The sequence below is a fragment of the Papio anubis genome, chromosome 15 (assembly GCF_008728515.1).
Source record: "Papio anubis isolate 15944 chromosome 15, Panubis1.0, whole genome shotgun sequence".
NCBI classification, from domain to species: domain Eukaryota; kingdom Metazoa; phylum Chordata; class Mammalia; order Primates; family Cercopithecidae; genus Papio; species Papio anubis.
This window is the reverse complement of record NC_044990.1, coordinates 33,475,089-33,495,597: the sequence shown is the minus strand read 5'-3', so window position 1 is coordinate 33,495,597 and position 20,509 is coordinate 33,475,089. Positions and strand designations below refer to the sequence as shown.

The 20,509-nt window shown below is 35.0% G+C and overlaps 1 long non-coding RNA gene across 1 annotated transcript; it reads right to left on the bottom strand.

Annotated features, from left to right (window-relative positions):
* Positions 1–11,143: 11,143 nt before the first annotated feature.
* On the bottom strand, positions 11,144–19,281 carry LOC116270588. The gene is made up of 3 exons (XR_004178725.1): positions 18,371–19,281; positions 16,488–16,621; positions 11,144–11,591 (listed from the first exon to the last, which is right to left on the bottom strand). It is a non-coding gene; the product is annotated as an uncharacterized LOC116270588 (long non-coding RNA).
* Positions 19,282–20,509: the final 1,228 nt, after the last annotated feature.

The window sequence follows — 20,509 nt, the reverse complement described above, 5'->3', positions numbered from 1 at the left end:
TTGAACTCTTCTTCCCTGACAGACACACTGACTCAGCAGCAGTACATTCATCAATTATTTTTATGAGAAATTTAGCAACAAGCTTAGAGACTCCTGTACCCTAGGCAAGTGAGAAACCAGCCACTTCACAACTGGTAGAAGCAGTGGAGATACCTCTTGCCATAATACCCACACCCAGCACAAACCCATATGATCAAGATGGAAGCCCTGCTCCCAGCTTCTCCTTGAGAAGCAAAGGAGTTAGAATGCACATTTGGTATCCCAAATTTTCAGCATGTTACCTGAGAGACTGTCTTCAATCTTGCTGGTCCCAGAGAGCTGACAGTATCTAGCGTATGGTATCTGCTGATGGCTATGGAGAACAAAATGTTGTCTTGAAATAGTGAGTAGGCACTCAGTATAGCTCTACCCCTTGACTAAACACAGAACTAGTGAGCAAATAACTCCAGTTACCAGTTTCTCTCTGGAGAGGAAAAGAGTCAACCCATACAGTGTTCCAACTTTTCTGGTAGCTCCCTAAGGAATTAACTTCTGCCCCACCTGTCTTGCCATGCTAATAGGCTCTGGCGTATTCTAGATGCTTGAGGGCTGCTAACAATAAAGACAATGGTTCAAACTACCACAAAGATTTGAGAGGTCAGGAAGATTGGTGAAGGTCTTGTCCTATAGTAGGCCAATACAAAAATACTGGGAGAGGTGGCAGTTGTTTGTTGTTGTTGTTGTTGTTGTTTAATGTAGGTACCAACACAAAGAGGAAAACATGAAGGATGAGGGAAATAAGATCCAAAGGGACAAGAGAAATCTCCAGAAATTGATTCTTATGAAATGGAGGTATATTAATTATCTGACAAATAATTCAAAATAACCACCATAAAAATGCTCAACTAGCTCAGGAAAACAATGCACAAATAAAGTAAGAATTCTTTCAAAGAAATAGAAAATGTAAAAAGAAATTAACAGAAATCTTAGAGCTAAAGAATGCAATACTCAACTAAAAAAATTCAATAGAGGAGTTAACAGCAAACTACAGCATGCAGAAATAAAAGACTAAGTGAACTTAAAGATAGCTCATATGATATTATACAGTCAGAAGAACAAAAACAGAGAAGAATGAAAAAGAATAAAAATAGCTTAAAAGACTTATGGGATACTCTCAAGCAGACCAATATACGCGTATGGAAATACGAGCAGGAGAAGAGAGACAAGCACCAGAAAGCTTACTCAGAGAAATAACAGCAGAAAACTTGGTAAATCTGTGTAGGAGATGGATATTCTGGGGTAAAAATCCTAAAGGATTCCAAGTAAAATAAACCCAAGGAAATTCACACCCTGGATTCATACACCAAGACACATTATAATCAAATTGTCATAAACAAAGAGAGAATTTTTAAAGCAGCAAGAGAGAAGTGACTTGTGATGTATAAGGGAACTTTGTTAATATCATCACAAAATTTTTCTGCAGAAACTTTGCAGTTCAGAAGGGATTCGAATGCTGTAGGGTCAAATTGCTGAAAGAAAAAAAAAATTGTCAATAAGGAATTCTATAACTAGTAAAAAATGTCCTTCAAAAATTAAAGAAAACAGACTTTTCCAACCCCTATCACCCAAAATTGAGCAAGTTCATCACTACTAGACCTTCATTAAAAGAAATGTTAAAGGGGAATTCTCATCTTGAAAAGATGCTAATCAGCAAAAGAAGAGCATAAAAACATATAAAATTTGTTGGTAAAGGTAAATATGTTGACATACAGAATACTCCATTACTGTCACAATGAAGTATATATTATTTCTTAATTCTACTATAAAAGTTAAAAGGAAAAGTTATTAAAACTAAGTATGAATGAAAATATGTTAACAGATAAGCAATATAAATAGCTGTAAATTGTCACATGGATAACATAAATTGTGTATCGGGAGGAAGAAGTTAAAGTGTTTAGTGTTTGTATATGATTAAGTTAAGCTATTTCAGTTTAAAATAGCCACATGGTAACCTCAATGAAAATACCTGTGTAAGTGTTACACAAAAGACAAGGTGAAAGGGATACAAAAATATGTAAACAAAAAGCAATCCCAAGGGAAGACAGCAAGAGAGGACAAGAGGAACAAAAGAATTACGAGACAAACAAAACAAAAAAGCAATAATAAATCCTTCCCCTTAAATAATTACCTTCAACATAGATGAATTAAACTTCTTCAATCAAAAGACATAGAGTAGCTTAATGGAAGGAAAAGAGTAATATCCAACTTTCTCCTCTCTGTAACAGATTTACTTTGGAAATCACACAGGCTGAAAGCGATGAGGTGAGAACAGATAATTCTTGCTAACAGTAACCAAGAGAGAATAGCGGTAGCTATACATATATCAGACAAAATACAGTTTAAATAAAAAAAAAAATTAGGAGACATTATATAATAAAAGGGTCACTCCGTGAGAAAGATATAACAGTTGCAAACATATATGCAACCAATATCAAAGCACCTAAACATAAAGCAAACAGTGACAGTACTGAAGGGAGGAAATGGACAACAATACAATAATACTAAGTGACTTCACTACCCATTTTCAATAAGAATAGAACAACTAGGAAGAAAGTCAACAAAGAAATGCAGCTTTTAACTACACTACAGACCAAATGGACCTAACAGACTTATACAGAACGTTCTACCCAACAACAGCAGAATGCACGTTTCTCTAGTGCAAAAAGAACATTATTCAGGGCTGGGCATGGTGGTTCACACCTGTAATCCCAGCATTTTGGGGGGCCGAGGTCGGAGGATCACTTGAGGTCAGGAGTTGGAGACCAGCCTGGCTAAAATGGCGGAACCCTGTCTCTAAAAAAAATACAAAAATTAGCGGGTTGGTGGCCGCTCCTTTAATTCCAGCTACTCCGGAGGCTGAGGCACGAGAATCCCTTAACCTGGGAGGTGTAGGCTGCAGTGAGCCGAGATGGTGCCACTGCCCTACAGCTGAAAAAGGAAAGTTCCCTTCTCCCCCTCATAGGAAGTGCGACAGGGGTGTGGCTTGCTCCTTTGGTGGCCCTGCTGCTGAAGGCACTAGGGGGAGCATACAGACCACAGGCACAGAGGCCATAGGGAGCACATTTGGGCTCCGGCCCCAGGGCAGCATCTAGGGGTGAGTGTCTGTGACTCCTGAAGCCCTAGTGGGCATGTGTTACAATGTGCGCTTTCCGCTTTGCTGTCTGCAAATGGCTTGTGTTAATCAGCTCAATAGACCTTCCGTCTTATCGCAAGGGCTGAGGGCCAGTGTGACACCTTTCTGTATCCCGAGGTCTTGCCCAGGGTGCCAGGAAAATAGGATTATATGTGGGCTTGTAGGATGGATGCAAGGCTTTATTGAGTGGTAGAGGTTGCTCTCAGCAAGATGGATGGGGTGCTGGAAGGCAGGGATGGAGCGGAAGTTATCTTCCCCTGGAGTCCGGCTGTTCTCAGCTGAGGTTCAGAGACCTCTTCTCTCCTTCTCTACCATGTGGCCCTGCTGCTCTCTGCCACTCTCTGCAGCTCTGTTCCTCCGCTCCTCTGCATGTTCAGCCGCTTGTGTCTGTGCCCGCTAAGGTCTCAGGTTTATATGGACACAGGATGGGGGGCGTGGCGGGCCAGAGTGGTCTTGGAAAATGCAACATTTGGGCTTGAAAACATTAGTATATGTTTTTCGCTTAGGTCCGTGGGCAGAAGCCCAGGGTAGAGCCCTTGCCAGAGACCCCGCCCTTCTCTACCCAGCACTTCCCTGCCCTGCTCGGGTATTACAGCCATCACACCCTGGCAACAAAGGGAGACTCTGTCTAAAAAAAAAAAAAAAAAAAAAAAAAAAAAAAATTCTTGGGATAGATCACATGTTACATTACAAAACAAGTCCTAACAAACTTAGGGAAATGTAAATCTTAAGAAGTATCTTTTTCTGGTCACAATAAAATGAAACTGGAAATTAATAAAAGAAGGAAACTGAAAAATTTGCAAATATAAAAAGCAACACTTTTGAACAACCAACAGGTCAAAGGAAAAATCTAAAGAGAAATTAGAAAAAAACTTGAAACAAAAATGCAAACACATCATTCTTAACTTATGGGGTGCAACAAGAGTATCACTAAGAGGGAAGCTTACAGCAATAAACACCTACATTAAAAAAGAAGAAAGATCTCAAACAACTTAACTTTATATCTCAAGGAACTAGAAAAGGAAAAACAAACCTCAATTTATCATAAAGAAGAAAATAATAAAGAATAAAGCAGAAATGAATAAATTGGAGAATAAATGGAAATTGGAGAAAGCAATACCAAAAAAAAAAAAAACCAGCAAAACTAAGATTTGGTGTTTCAAAAACATAAACAAAATTGGCAAACCTTTAACTAGACTAAAAATAGATGATAAATCTCAAAAAGTAAATTCAGAAATTAAAGAGGGGATAATATGACCGTTGTCACAGTATTGTAAAGGATAATAACAAATAGAGATGAATGATTATACTCAAATTCAATAACCTAGAAAAAATGGAAAACTTCCTAGAACATACAACCCACCGAAACTGAGTCATTAAAATACAGAAAATATGAACAAACCAAGTTAAATCAGTAATCAAAAACCTTGTAACAGAGAAAAGTTCAGGACCAGACAGCTTAACTATCAAATTCTATCAAACATTTAAAGAATAATTAATGCCATTGTTTTCTCAAACTCTTCTGAAATTCAAAGAGGAGAAAACAAAACTAAAACCATTTAATGAGGACAGCATTACACTGATACAAAAGCTAAGCAAAAACACTATAAGAAATCTTTAGGCCAATATCACAGATGAACATAAATCCATATATCCTCATAAAACACTAACAAATCAAATTCAGCAGCACATTAAAAGGATTATACACCATGACCACATGGGATTTATCCATAGGATGTAAGGTTGAGTCAACACATGAAAATTAATTAATTTGTTATATCACATTAGCAGAATGAAGACTAAAATCACACAATTACCCGAATAGATCCAGAAAAACCATTCGATAAAATTCAACACCATTTTATGATAACAACTCTCAATAAACTAGTAATAAAAGTAAATTACTGAATATTAGGCCATATATGACAAGCCAAGAGCTAACATCATGTTCAGTGTTAAAAAACTGAACATGTTTCTACTAAGATCAAGATCAATAAAAGGATGCTCTTGTCACTTAAAGATTATTCCTGTTTACAGGTTCAATATGCAGAAAATCCTAAAGACTACCAAAAATCCGTTAGAACTAATGAATAATCTTGGTAGGGTTTTAGGATACAAAATCAACATCCCAAAATTAGTGTTGTTTCTATATACAAGTGTCTATCTGAAAAGGAAATTAGGAAAATAATCCCTTTACAATAGCATCGAAATAAAAAAACAGAATAAACAAAGAAAGTGAAAGCCTGATACATTTAAAACTATAAAATAGGTGAAAGAAATGAAAGAAGACATTTTAAAAAATGGGAAAGCATTCCATGTTCATGTACTAGGAAATGTGATATTGTGAAAATGTCCATACTACCCAAAGCAATCTACAGATTCAATGCAATCCCTATCAAAATTTCAATGTCATTTTTATGGAAACAGAAAATTCTAAAACTTATATAAAACCACAAAAGATCTCAAATAGCCAAATACTTTTGATAAAGAATAAAGCTGAAGGCATCGCACTTTCTGATGTCAAAATATATTAAAAAGACACAGTAACTAATAGTATGATGCTGGCATACATACATATAGACCAATGAAACAGAACAGAGAGCCCATAAATAAATCCATGCATATACAGCCACTGATCTTTGACAAGGGTGCCAAGAATACACAATGGGAAAAGTATAGTCTGTTATTTAAAATGAAGCTGAGAAAACTGGATATCCACACATATGCAAAAAAAACAAAAAAAAAAAAAAAAAAAAAAAAAAACGCAATCAGATGTTTACATTACAAAATATACAAAAATCAACCAAAAACAGATTAAAGACTTAAACGTTAGACCTGAAATTGTAAAACTTTTATGAGACAACATAGAAAATTTTCACTATATTGACCTTTGCAATGATTTCATAAATATGACCCCAAAACCACAACCAACAAAAACAAATACACAACAAGTGAAACTAAATCAAATTTAAAAGCTTCTGCTCAGCAAAGTAAACCATCACTAGAGTAGAAGGACACCCTACTAAATGGTGGAAAATATTTGCAAGCCATATACCTGATGAGGCGTTGAAGTTCAAAATTATTTAAAGGACTCCTATAACTCAATACCAAAAGTACTGAGAACCTAATTTTATGAATGGGCTAAGTGCTTGAGTAGACATTTCTCCACTAAAAATACAAAAACTCAACAGCTATATAAAAGGATACTCAACAGCAACTGCTTCATGGAAATGCAAATCAAAATTATAATGAGATATCACTACACACCTGTTAGAATGGCTATCATCAAAAATACAAAAAATAAGTATTGGCATGCCTGTAGAGAACTTAAAACACTTGTTCATTGTGTTGGGAATGAAAGATGGTGCAGTCACTATGGAAAACAATATGAAGGTTCTTCAAAAAACTAAAAATATGACTATCCTATTATCTGGCAAGTACATTTCTGAATGTTTACCTCAAACGATTTGAAATTAGGATCTCGAAGAGATATTAGCACTCGCATGTTTATTGAAGCATTATTTACAATAATCAAGATGAGAAAACAACCTAAATATCCCCCGAAAGGGAAGTGGATTTTTTAAAATGTGATATATACATACAATGAAACATTATTCAGCCTTAAAAAAATGAAATCCTACAATATGTGACAACATGAATGAAATTTGAGAACATTATGCTGAGTGAAATAAGCTGCATGAAAGGACAAATACAACTATTGCATGATTTTGCTTATATGAGGCCTCTAACATAGTGGGAACTCACAGAAGGAAAAATTAGAATGGCAGTTGTCAGGGACTGAGGGAAAAGAAAACGAGTTGTTGTTCAATGAGTATAAAGTTTAAAGTTCCAGCCATACAAGATAGGTAAGTTCTAGAGACCACATGTACAACATAGTGCCTATAGTTATACATGCAGTAATGTGCCCTTAAAAATTTTTTAGGAGAGTAGTTCTCATGTTAAATGGTCTCACAATAATAATAACAACAACAACAACAACAACAACATACTCTAACAATTACAATGACATTGAGCAAAAACTTATCTTTTCTATGAGCTTTGTTATTATAGTTTAGTTAAGACTTTTGCCCTTTTTTGCATTTTTGCTTTTTTGCAAGAGAAACAAAAAAACACGTTTTGTTTTCAATAAAGTCACTCCATTCTAATGGTTTTACCATATCGATGACCACAGCTATTGTTTCTCATTAATTATGTATTCATATTGGTATATAATAACAAAAATATAATTTAAATTAATTCTTTGTTAATTAATGTAAAATTTTGCCCATTTTTCAATAGCAAATTTAATTTTCAATTACTAATATTCTTGGGTCTCCACAATATCTTTCCAATGTGTCATAGTTGCTAAATTACTTATTGTAGTAAGTGTAGTATACATATTTATCATTACCTGAAATAACATGTAATTTCTATCAAATGCAATACTGAACCATAGTGTGAAACCTAGTAGTTGTAATGTGTTTAAAAAGACTATATTATCTATATATGCAGTAAAAACTGTAACAAGTTTCAGTGGAACGTTTGCCTAGATAACAAAAGACAATGGGGATAATTAGTCTTTCACAATTAAATGAAAAACATCCTAAGAAATGCCCATATGTTTTGGAGATTGATAGAGAGACTCATAATTGTGTCCTAGCTGGAAGCATGATCATATTATTCTGGATGATTACTTATGGTCAATCCTTTTCACATTTTATTTGTATTTAGATAACAAAGACTTAAATACTAAAGAAAGATTTAAATAAAAATGAGTTCTACAAGATTGTGTTAGAAGGAGAAAATCAACCCCCTTCTTCCAGTGAGAGATCTTAAGAAGATCAAGGGCTTATGTTAACATTTATATACCACTTTGGCATAACTATTCTGACTCAGCTCCAACCAGTGTCTCAAAAGAGCCTGATTAAAATGGTAGGTGTGAAACTGTGACTGAATAGCAATGGGACAAGCTGAAGCTAGCCAGGTTCTTTAATTATGGCATATAACTAGTGAAACAAAGAAACAAAACAAAACTCACAAAAATCATATTCTGAAAAACATATATATACACACACACACATACACACACACACACACACAAAAAAAAAAAAAACTGATTTCTTAAGGATATAGTTTGGTTAAAGATCTTCTTTTGAAGTACTGTTCATCTCTAGCTTCATAACTGAGTTCACATAATCTCCATTTCTATTTGCTTAACTCTTCACATTCTTCTGCCTTGAGATAAATCTCTTTTTGATTCTTGTACAATTCTAATTTGACTTGGATTTTTTGGCACTGCCAATGAGACTACTCTGAAAAGAAATTTTATTGAGGTGTAATTCACAAAATTTGTTCTTACCTCCTTTGTAATTCTTTCCCGTTCTCCTTAGAATTCTTCTTAACCCATCTTAAGGAACCCACTTATCTACTTTTTGTCACTATAGATTATTTGGCATTTTGTATAATTTTATAGAAATGGAATAATATATCAAATCTTTTGTTTGTTTAGCTTATTTCCCTCAGCATTATTTATTTAGATTCATCCATACTGTAGCGTGTATGTATATTCTTTTTTATTGCAGAGTAGTATCCCATTGTACAGATGTAACAGTCTGTTCATAAGTGTATCTGTTGGTAGACATTGTATTTATTACCAGTTTGAGGTTTTACAAAGAAAGTTGTCATAAACCTTAATGCACAAATCTTTGTATGGATATGTGGACTATGGAATGATTGGATTATGGAGTCATTGCTTGTAAACCTTTTAAGCATTTGCCAAACTGCTGTTCAAGTGATTGTGTCATTTTAAATTCCTCTTGGCAGTTTATGAGAGTCCTGAATCCTTCATTTTCCAGCACATTTTGTAGTGTTTTCTTTTTTCTTTTCTTTTTTTTTTTTTTTTTTTTTTTTTTTTGAGACAAGGTCTCACTCTGTGGCACAGGCTGGAGTGCACCAGCATAATCTTGTCTTACTGTAGCCTCAGCCTCCCTGGCACAAGTGATCCTCCCACCTAGGACTCCCTTCTGAGTAGCTGGGATGACAGGTGAGCACCATACCCACCTAATTTTTATATTTTTTGTAGAGACAGGGTTTCACCATGTTGCAAGGCTGATCTCAAATTCCTGAGCTCAAGCTATTCACCCATAACAGCCTCCCAAAATGCTGGGATTTCAGGCTTGCATCACTGTAGTTAGCCTGTGTAGTATTTTTAATTGTAACCATTCTAATAGTTGTGTGTTGGAATTTTGTTGTAGATTTTTTAGTATACTCATAACCTGTGCTTATTTTGCATCTGTATATAGATTGAACCTAGAATTGTTGAACCTAGAACAATTCAAGGGTTGCAGCACTGAGCCCTGCACGGTCAAAAATCCACTTATTACTTTTGATTGATCACACTTAACTATTAATAGTCTACTGTTGACCAGAAGCCTTACCAATAGCATCAACAGTCAATATACACGTTTTTATGTTACATGAATATATACTATAAATATACTTATTTTATTATTAATACAATCAAGTAAGATAGAGAAAATAATGTTCTTAAGAAAACCAAAGAAAGATTAAATATATTTGCTATTCAATAAGTGGAAGTGGAGCATGATAAAGGTGTTCATCCTCATTGTCTTCACACTGAGTAGGCAGAGGAGGAGGAAGAGGGGCTGGTCTTGCTATCTCAGGGGTGGCAGAGAAGAAAGAAGTAGAGGAGACAGAAAGGGAAGCAGGAGACACAGGAACACTTAATTTAATTCCTGTTGAAAAGAATCCTCTGATAAGTGGTCCCGTGCAGTTCAAACCTGTATTGTTCGAGGATCAACTGTACCATCTTTGGTGAAGAAGTCCATTTTATCACTTCATTTTTTTCAGCATCATCCTTTTGCTGTAGTATCTAAGCAATCTTTGTATATGACGAGTCACAAAGGTTTTTTCCTATATTATAGAAAATTAAATTTTACATTTTACATTTAAGTCTATGATCCATTTTGTGTCCATTTTTATACAGTGTGAAGCATATATTTAAGCTTAATTTTGCATATGCATATCTAGTTGTATCAGAATTGTTTATTGAAAAGTTAGTTGTTTTTATATATGTAGGTCACTTTTGTACTCTTCATTTTATTTTAATTATCTATCCATTTAACACAGATGCCATTTTGTCTTTATTACTCTTATTTTAAAATAATATATAAATTATGTCATTAATTACATAAATGTTTTCTTAAAGTTTTTTTCTTTAATCTATGTTATGACTGTCACATTTTCATTGAGTTTTACAATTAATTTATCAATTTCTACAGAACAAAAAAGACAAACAAAATGACAAAAACAACAACAACAACAACAAAAAACCTCCTGAGGGTTTGCTTGGTGTTATCTTTAATGTTTACATCAATTTAGGAAGGCTTAGCATTTTTATAGTAGTCAGTTTTCTAATTTATGAATATGGTATAACTCTCCATTATTTAGTTCATTTTAAATTTATCTTAGCAATGTTTCCTGGTTTTGAGTGTAAAGGTCTTGTACATATGTTGTCACTTCCTGTTAAGTGATTTTATATTTTGACACTATTTAGATTGTATTAAAATTTTAATTTCTAATTACTTGTTGCTAGAATATAAGCACGACTGTTTTATGTTGATTTTGGATCTAGTGTTCCTGCTAAACTCACTTATGGTTTCTAGAAATATAAGGGAGCTTCCTTAATCTGATAGAAAGACATTGTGTAAAACTTACCTGTAACCTTATCTTTCCCTCTGAGGATGGGAGGGCACAAAAAAATAAATTATTTTTTTTACACTATCCATGAATTATACTGATTACTTTTTCAAATGTCAAATATGGAATAAAGTACACTTGGGAATTTTTTTTTTTTTTCCTTTTTGAGACCGAGTCTCACTCTGTTGCCCAGGCTGAAGTACGGTGGCATGATTTTTGCTCACTGCAGCTTCGACCTCTTGGGTTCAGTTGATCCTCTCACCTCAGCCTCCCAAGTAACTGGGACTACAGGAAAACACCACCTAATTTTTGTATATTTTGTAGAGATGGGGTCTCACCATATTGTTTAGGCTGTATTTGGACATTTTGTTACTTCTTAAGGCAGCTGTGGATAAATTACCATGAACTGGCTAGCTTAAAAATACAGAAATTTATTCTGTTAAATTTTGAAGTCCAAAGTCCAAATCAGTATAATTCAGCCAAAATCAAGATGTTGATCATAATGTGCTCCCTCTGGAGGCTCTAGGAAGAATCTGTTCCTTGCTTATTCCAGTTTCTGATGAGTGTTGGTATTCCTTGTCTTCTGGCTGCATCACTTCAATTCTGGCCTCTGTAGTCCTATTGCCTTTTCTTCTTTCTGTGTCAAATCCTCCTCTACATTTCTCTTTCAAGGATATTTTGTATTTCCTTTAGGGTTCACCTAGATAACATAAAATGGTCATGCCATCTCAAGATCCTTAAATTAATCACATCTGCAAAGTCTGTTTTACCACATAAATTAACACTTACTAGTTCCAAGAATTAGGGCATGGATATCTTTTGAGAAGCCATTATACACCTACCACAGTCTCCCCTGTGAACTCTCAAAATTTATGTCCATGCTAAATGCCAAATGAATTCACCCCAATCTCAACATTCTCATAAGCTCAAACAACTACAGCATCAACTAAAGTTCAAAATCTTACCTAAATATAATCAATTTTAAACTCCCAAATATTATTATCTAAATTGTCTAAATTATTACAAGCAAGACTCTAAGTAAAATTCACCCTGCACTAAAATTTCTCTCCATTTGTAGATTTGTTAACCTAGAAAACAGTTAGTTGTTTCCAAAATACAATGATGAAGGAAGCATAGAATAATAGTTATATATGTTCCCATTCTAAAACAGACCATCAAGGAAAAAAGGATCACCAATTCCAACAAATTTTAAATATTCAGTACATTCCATTAGGACTCCAAGTATAGAAATAATCCTCTGTGCCTAATAGCTCTACCCTCTGCACCCATGGTTTCAGCCTCTGTTCTGGCCTCTGAGTCATTCTTCCTTATTCTTAAAAGGTAGCACATGTTTACAGAAGAGTAGGTTTATCAGTCTGTTTTCTCAACAAATTGGGAGTCTGGTAGCCATAGGGGTCAATAAACTTGTTGACTTGGAACTGGATGTGGCTGACAGTGGCTCCTGAGAGCCACTTGGCAAATAGGAATTGAGCAAGCCAATAGTTAAATCATTCGTAGTTTGAAATTGACCATGTCTGCAGTATTTATATCACAAAAATTAGCAAGGAATTTAAATCAAAACTCTTTCCCTCTTTCCATTAGGGCTGATTTACCAATGTACCACTAGATATACTGTGTCTAAGTAATTTTTTCTAATTTTAATCATAGCAAACCTAATTAGATCACATTAGTAAGATTATAAATATATATGAAGTTTCACAAACTGGTGTACAACTTATGTGGCCTTTATATGAAGAACAAGCCATGAAAGAGACAGTGGCCTTTGAAGTCACTTTCTTTGATTAGCAGACCTGGAAATACACAATTGTGTGCTGTTGTTCTGGTAGCAAGTCCAACAGTGTTTATCGCATGCCATCTACCAGGTACTTTAATATGTGAAAAACAAAACATGTTTATTTCTTAGAGTCTTTTAATGTCATAATTTCAGGTGTTTCTTTGGATAACAAAAACACTCTTTTTAAACTCCATTGCTCATATATAAATTTAATTAAAATATATAATGTCGTGTCAGATATGTTCAGTAATTAAATCAATCATTTCTTCAATTACTGACAGAGATTAATAGCATCCTGTCAACAAAACAGTAAATATTAAGTACAAAATATAAAAACATTCACAAGGAGCAAATATTGCTGATAGGAAAACAATAACTACACATGAAATAATTCCAGAAGAATATGAAACATAATATCCAGAAGTGGACAGAAGAAAACCTGAACCAGCACAGAGGATATTGTGAATTTACACTGATGAGTCCAGCCGGTCATCACTGTTGAAGAACAGCACTAAATTACAGTGCTTGTTCTCAACATTCCTAGAAAGGTCCAAAGTAATTGATATTAATCTTTAGGGTGTATGTTATATATTTTTCTATCAGCTGGCATCTCACATAAAGCCTTACTGAGAAGTATTTATTTGTTCCTGTGGAAGAAAATATTCCAGAAGTTCTTTTATCATTAAAAGATTAACTTTCTAGATTTTAAAGTTATTTTTGCATTCTTCTTACTTTTTTTTCCATTAGGTAGCAGTTGTAGGTTTTCTGGGTATACAGCATTTTTTTCCCTCATGTTTTTCCACAGTAAGCAAGAAGTTAAAATGCCAGTTCCTTTTCTAAACTTCCACACGGTTAGGGATTGCTGTGTGACAAAGTTCTGGCCAATGAGACTCCAAAGGGAGTCCAAGTTGAGGCTTGGGACAATATTTGCTTCCTTTTAAATGGAAGAAGTGCTGATTTTTTTGCCCTTCCTCCTGCTCCAAAAGTGATGTGGTTCTTGGACCTTTGGAAGTCATGTTGTATTAGTCTGTTTTCATGTTGCTGATAAAGACATACCTGAGACTGGGAAATTTATAAAGAAAAAGAGGTTTAATGGACTCACAGTTCCATATGGCTGGGGAGGCCTCACAATCATGACAGGAGGCGAAAGACCTTCATGGTGAAACACCACAAGGTGGCAGACAAGAGGGAATAAGAGACAAGCAAAAGGCGTTTCCCCTTATAAATCCTTCAGATCTCATAAGATTTATTCACTACCACGAGAATAGTATGGGGGAAACCATCCCCATGACTCAATTATCTCCCATCAGGTCCCTCCCCACAACACATGGGAATAATGGGAGCTGTAAGTCAAGATGAGATTTGGGTGAGGACACAGCCAAACCATATCACATATGATGATGAATCACAAAACATTCAAGGGCAAAAGACCAATATACAAAGGGATAGTAGATGAGAAAAATGGAAAGCTTCTTAATGGTGATATTCGGCTGCTGAACAAGCCCCTGATTGCCTTCATCAAGAATCCTTCTTAAGAAATTCTATGGTTTAAGGCACTATTATCTGGGTTCCATGTTCTTCCAACTGTATCATTTCTAAAAGAATTATAGTTGAATAAACAGGGAGAAGGAGGAAAGACATTTAAAAGGAAATAAGGAAACAAGGAACAAAGGCAGGAAGGTACAAAGAAAATAAGGAAGTAGGGAAGGAGAAAGGCAGGGAGGAAGAAAGAAAGGGAGAAAGATATTGGCAGTGTTGACAATATTAACTACTGATGGATAATATGGCTACAAGGCAGTGAAGAGTCTCCTGCCGCTGCATCACGTAAAGTGATTTCATGGCATACTCTAAATTCACTGAACCTGCTACTTCATGTTAACTGACATCTGACCAACTGGAAGTTTCAAAACCCTGGCAGCAAGTTCCAACATCTTCGTATGATTCTGGAGATTTATTATAGTAACTTAATGCTGTGACTAAATGAATTCTCCATAAATATTCTTTTGACATGGCGATTACCTCCTCATCTCTCACAGAGAAGAGGTCAATGTCAGACAAATCTGAAAGGAAGGATGCTGAGACTTTTCTGTGAGAGAAGCAGGGGTAAGAGGGATCATCATGTCCAGGAGCAAAACCTGCAGGAACGCCTGCAAACCCACGGGCGATAGAGACTGGGTGGACTCCGAAATTGCATGTTTTTGCCAGAAACCCCACAGCCTCCTCCCCACCATGTTATTTCAGCCTAAGTAAAGCAGAAACATCCTTTAATAGAGATTTTTGACCAACTGTGCTTTCCTATTCCCCAACATGCTGGTTACTACTTACTCTCTCATTAAAGTTGTTATCTCATTAAAGACTAGTAATTTGAGAACCAATTTTTATTTTAGGTCACTAACATAACAGTTAGTAATTTGCAAATAGGCAATTTGTTTGCTAATTCTTCTATATACACTTTTTTTCTTGCAATCGGACTACACAAGTTTCATTTTAAATGCTTTGTTACTGAAAAAAATATGTAACTATATTATGGATATTTCACATTGTTTAAATTTGTGTAAGGTATTAGATATCAATATCTAAAGATATTACCTACAATTTATTCTAGAACATATTATCTTTTTTAAACATTTCTTTTTAGTGTATATTTACAAGGATACATATTTTTAGTGTATTTGTGCCTACAATGCAATTATTTTATGATATTAGCTAGCATTTATTTGGTATTTATGCCAAGCAGGGGTTTAACACAAGTTAGAAGACTCACCTCACTTAATCCTCAAAACAGCCTTATGAGTTTGTTATGATGACTTAAACCATTAAATATGTGAGGAAACTGAGTCAGAGAGATATTGAATAACATTCTCAAATAGTTATATCTAATAAAATCTAAGCCAAGACCAGGATTTGACCCCAATCTGTCTGACTTCAAGTTTACTCATATAAAATGATCTATACATGCAGAATAGCACAACATATCATAGGTAAAATTGACTATAGAACTCCCAATAAACACTGACATTATTTGCTTTAAATTGCTCTTCTTTCATCCATTAATCCTCACTTAAACAATCTATTTCTAGGTTTACTAACAAATAGCATATTTGTTGTTTAAATTGGAGTTGACTGGATATAGCTATGCAGGATCTTTAAATGTCAAATGAGAGTCTATGGAAATAGATTGGGATTCCAATCTCTCTAAAGGTCTTCTATGGAGCTGTAAATGAAAAACAGTGTGTGAGAACATTGTTTTAGCACCTGTTTTATTGCCTGCAGTTGATGTAATTAGTGTATTTAAAGACAGCCCTATTGGTTACACCATATGGTTTGCAATCATTAGCGTAATAATAGATGTACCATTTAAGATGAAGCTCAACAACTCAGTGCTATTGTTCCATTATGCTAGCATAATAGGGAGTTTTCAGAGAGTTGACTGAATCCCAATTTTGAATCTCTGACACACTTAGGTTCCCTAGGAGAAGAAATGTTGGGTGATAAAAAGCAAATTTACTATCTAAATTTGATTTAGATATTAGTAAATATTTCTATGCATTCTTTGGCACACCAGACCCTAAAATAATAATATTTTAAATAAACTATTACTAATAATGATAATAAATCTTATTAACATTTTAAAAAGTAAAGATGTGTTATGTTTTGGTATACTAAAAGTGAATTTCCATTGTAAAAAATGCGATTAACTTTTCATTCACACTATATTCAGTTATTATTATAAGAAAGATGTAAAATGCATAAGAACATAATACAGGTCCTTATAAACTATAGAAAAAGTGCCTTTAAAACCTTGAAAATATCCTTCGTGTTTACAGTTTGTTCCGCAGTGACAACACTTAGATGTTAATCAGTGATTCTCTCTTCTCACTTAGTACAAGCTACAAGAGGTAACAAGCAAAACAAGAATCCCACTGGAGACAATACTGTAAGAAAAATAAGAAGACACTAATTTCCAGTGCTATTAACCAACCCTTACATGTGCACATACACATTCATTTGCAGCCATACATGTGTGAAGAACTTACATTTGTGACTGTGTGTTTATAAATATAAATTTAAATTTGCGTGCATATTTATTATTTATCCATAAAACCAAGATTAATTTCCATGCTGAAAATCTGAGTTTGGAAATGTTAAAATATATGTAGACTCTAAGAAGGAGGACTTAATGACTATATTTTTCTCCAACATGTAAAACATGTTTGTGTAAATTATAACTTTTAGATTAAATTCCCCAATGTCATTGCTCTCTGACTCTTTTGTTATGAGGATCTCTTTAAATTAACGAAGACAGCAACAAAACACTTAGTATTCCATTGTCCTGGGGAAGACCTTAGTCTTCCTATCCAGGAAGTTAATATCCTTCCAAAATAAGACCTTAGTATTGCTATCCTTTGCCTTTCACTCCAAGTCGTGACCTGTTCTGCTTTGCATTGTTTTCATCTATTTTATAGTTGCAGGGGACAATCCTGCCATAATGCATTTGCCAATAAATGTAGCTTGATTTACCACCCATGAGGCAACACTCCTTTGCTCTGACTTGTGATCCCTACTGTAGAGGACTACGTGCTCGCAAACGAGATGTTCCCTATAAGTCCTGCTCTGGCAAACAAAGCAGGACGTTTCTTCCCTGCAAACAGGAAGAACAAAAGAGTCAGCCACAAACAGCAGACTCTGGGAACTGGTTAATGTTTAAGCATCTTGAGAAATCAGAAAGTTAGGGAAAGGTCAGAAAAACAACTCATGACATAAAAACAACTTGTGTCATAAAAACAGCTCGTGTCTTGTGACGTAGTAAAATTCCACAAGCGTGTATAAAATAAAGCGGAGCGTGCTGCTCAGGGCGGCCGCCATGTTTGTCTTCTCCTGTGTTGTCTTGTGTGTTCATTCCTTTGTTTAGGAAACACGCAGACCTCAACACCCTACACCTTACACTTGCTATTGTTTTGCTCTTGACTATGCCCTTGTCATTTGTCTTTAGTCAACCCTTCAACCACTATTAGGCCTTCTTTTTGAGTATATATATATTTTTTCTCTTTTCCATTCAAACTACTATGTTACTGGTTTATGTATTTACTATACTATACTTTTACTTATATTTTAAAGTATATTCTTTCCACTTATTTTTTAAGATTTAACTGTAAAACAGCCTCAGGCAGGTCCTTCAGTAGGTATTCCAGAAGAATGCGCTACTATCATAGGATATGATAGCTCTATGCTTGTTACCGCCTCTGAAGGCCCTCCAGTGAGATAAGATGTGGACGTGGAAGGCAGTGATATCCATCCTGATCCTGTGTAGGCCCAGGTTACGGTATGTGTTTGGATCTTGGTTTTTAACACAAAAAGTTTACAAAGTTAAAAAAAAAAGTTACAAATGAGAAAAATCTTGTAGAAAAAGAATATGAAGAAAATATTTTTGTATAATGGTATAATGTGTTTGTGTTTTAAGGTAAGTATTTTTAGAAGAGTCAAAAAGTTAGAAAGAATTAAGAAGTTTAAAAAGTAAAAATGTAACAATAAACTAAGGTTAAATTATTATTAAAGAAAAAAAAATTTGTAATACATTTATTGTAGCCTAAGTGTGCAGTGTTTGTAAGGTCTATGTTCTATGTTGGTGTGCGTAGTAACGTCCTAGGCCTTCACAAGCAGTCGCCACTCACTCAGTAACTTACCCAGAGCGACTTCCTGTCCCATAGGCTCCATTAATGGTATGTACCCTATACAGATGTACGAATTTGTTTATACTGTATTTTTACCATACCTTTTCTTTATTTAGATATGTTCAGATACACAAATACTTACTGTTGTGTCACAATTACCTAGTGTTCAGTACTGCAACATTGTACAGGTATGTAGCTTAGAAGCAACAGGTTATACCTTATAGCCTAGGTTTATAGTAGGCGGTCTCATCTAGGTTCACGTAAGTACACTCTATGAATGTTCTCACCGTGATGAAATTGCCTAACGATGTATTTCCCAGAAGGCATCTCCATCGTTAAGCAACATATGAGTGTAGAGTGTTTAAAATGTAGTGAAAAATAGGCAATTACAATAGAATATGAAAAGAGTGACATATTATGTTCATTTACAGGTCAGAAAAGTCTTTTTAAAGTAAATAAACTGAAACTGATGTTGAAATATGTGAAGTATGTGTAGACGTTAAGCTAGCAAAGGAGAGGAAAAGAATGTTAAATATAAGAACAAAGTATTTTGTGCAGTGAATCAATAAAAGTACAGTAGTGTGTTTAGAAATGAAGGCAAGTTTAATCCTGCTAGAATATATCATAGAAAGGAAATAGGATGGAGAAGTGAAGCTATAGAGAAGCTGTAGCCAGCAGCCAGATTAATAAGAAATCCAAACGCCTTAATAAATCTCAGTAACAATTTAAAGATTAACCTACATGCAATTGGATAGCAATTGAATGCCATTAAGTAGAATAAGAGCAAGATCAGATCCAAATTTAAGAGTATAATTTTGCTTACAATATAGAAAATACACTGGGAACAGAAAATAAAACTTGTTGCTTTATTATTAAAATAATGTACGGCTGGGTGCAGTGGCTCATGCCTGTAATCCCAACACTTTGGGAGGCCAAAGCAGGTGGATCACCTGATGCCAGGAGTTCCAGACCAGCCTGGTCAATATGATGAAATCTCATCTCTCCTAAAAATACAAAAAAAAAAAAAAAAAAATTTAGCCAGGTGTGGTGGCAGGCACCTGCAATCCCAGCTACTTGGGATGCTGAGGCAGGAGAATCACTTGAACCCTAGAGGCAGAGGTTGCAGAGAGCTGAGACCATGTCATTGCACTCCAGCTGGGGCAACAAGAAAGAACCTCTGTCTCAAAGAGAGAAAAAAACAAAAAAACAAAAACAAAAAAACCTTCTGTCTCAAAAAAATGTGTATGTATACACACACACACACACACACGTATGTAACTTGTCCTTCCCAGTAAGCATCATAAAACAACTTAAAATAAATACAATTTCCCCCTTGTTCCCATTTGCTTGTTCTAAATCAATTTCTTAAGATTAACAAGATGAAACCTCTGTTGAAATAAGTTACATTACTCATGTCTATGGAAAAACTCAGAAGATGTCTTTGGTAAACTAAACTCTGCCTGACACAATTTCTAATTTTTTAAATTCTGTTTACTTTTCCATATTGTTATCACATTGAAGTCCTACCTATTCCATTAGTCCATCTTTTAAGTACTGTCACTCACACGTCCATTAAACACTAACTAGATCCAGATCAAACAATAACATCATGTTCAAGATAGTGTAATTGGAGACACTAATATTTGACATTGTTGAAAATTATCTGTTTAGAGTTGGTTTTATAATAATACATGTTTCTTAAGGCTGGCCACACAGAAGAACTGGAGTGCCCTCTCAAATCGGTCTCCGTGAAGGATCAGAGGCCAGGGATTTTATGGACAATTTATGGCTAGTCCTCTCTTAGAGCACTAGCAGCAGCGGCCACGTTAACTCTAAAAATGCAGAAAATTAACATTCAGCCAAAAGCACCATTTATGGTCCTTATAATATACAGGATCTCCTTTCCTCCTGAGCATTAGGCTCCCTTCCTCTTTCCCGAATTCAATTACTGCATGCTCTCTTTATCGGAAATCCCAAATTCAGTCTTTCCAAAGGCGCTTCCCTCAACCCAGCATCCTTACTCCCTGTATCTTCTTCCCCTCCTACTCATTCTTGCGCTGACATCCTAGATCACCTGCAGCCACACTTTCCAAATATTCCCTCTGAGCCTCTTACCAACCCCAATGACCAGTTATTTATAGATGGCTCCTC